The sequence below is a fragment of the Aplysia californica genome, unplaced genomic scaffold (assembly GCF_000002075.1).
Source record: "Aplysia californica isolate F4 #8 unplaced genomic scaffold, AplCal3.0 scaffold01076, whole genome shotgun sequence".
Classification (NCBI taxonomy): domain Eukaryota; kingdom Metazoa; phylum Mollusca; class Gastropoda; order Aplysiida; family Aplysiidae; genus Aplysia; species Aplysia californica.
In genome coordinates this window covers 35,170-36,442 of record NW_004798346.1, presented here as the reverse complement: position 1 = coordinate 36,442, position 1,273 = coordinate 35,170, and positions in this window count along the sequence as shown.

The following is a 1,273-nucleotide window of genomic DNA, read 5'->3' as shown; positions in this document are numbered from 1 at the left end:
ACACACACACACACACACACACACACACACACACACACACACACATTTTCCCCCGTCCCTTCTATTCTAAACGCCAACAGTACTTCGAGCCCCGAAAAAGGGTTGCTCGCATTATCATATTATGTGAAGCATCGTGGTCAAATCAGGCGCTTGTCAAAATAATGAAATCAAAGAAATCTGCATTTTACGGCCGTTTGGTAGTATTTTTCGAATTTTTGTTTTTTTAGCACAACACATTTATGCCCATTTAAATACACATTTATGTGAGGATTTACTGAAAAACATTGATCAAAGACACACAAATGTGAATTTGTAGTTTCCAAGGACTCTCAAGCCTTGGAAGTCACCAAACTTTGGGGGATAGTTCTTCGCTCTGAAACCAGGCGATCCTACAAACTTCAATCGCAAATATCTCCACTCCTATTAAAAATAGATGAGTTCGTTTTTCGTTTTTAATCTAAAACAAGACAGAAGAAGTAGTTTTAAGATGATACCAATAACTCATCATGTCCCCAAAACCTGACTAGCGCCTGATTCTACCATGTCGTGACACATATTATACAAACGCCCGGTTCTGTATTATTAGATTCTGGTGTATTTGAGTTGGCCGTCTGTTCAGCCCTTGCTAGGTCTTTCACGGGGCTACGTGTGGCGCCATGCTATTTGTTAAAAGCACAAGGATATGGGCCACGAAGTGGGAAGACAAATATACACCCATATAGATATAAAGACAGATTGACAGACAGCCAGACAGGAATGGGAAGGGGAGACAGACAAAAAGACACACACACACACACACACACATATTATAGTGCGTGTGTGTGCGTGAGTGTGTGTGAGTGTGTGTGAGAGAGAGAGTATGTGTGCGGATATGTATTTATGTATGTATATGAGTGTGTGTTTATGTTTGTATCCCTGCTTCTGTGAATGATGAAGTCCTTTTTCTGACCTTCAGCTAAAGGTTTTAGTTTTAGTTTTAGTAAGAGCTTTACGGCACTTGCAACACAATAAGGTCATATAGGTGCCGAAGATTAGAGGGGTTTCAAGCGAGTAACAAACACAAAAAGGGGAGATCTGGGCGATAGATGTTTGATAGGAAAGAAGGAGAAAACCACACCAGAGCACCCGCCAACCACCCACCCTAGAGGCTGTCTGTTCAATGATTTACCTTTCAGCCTCAGTCCACAGTAGAGGTATTGCCCCTTTGGCCAGCCTGTCTCTGCTTCCCTTTAGTATCTGTCCATTGACTTTACCTACCCCATTAATAATAATA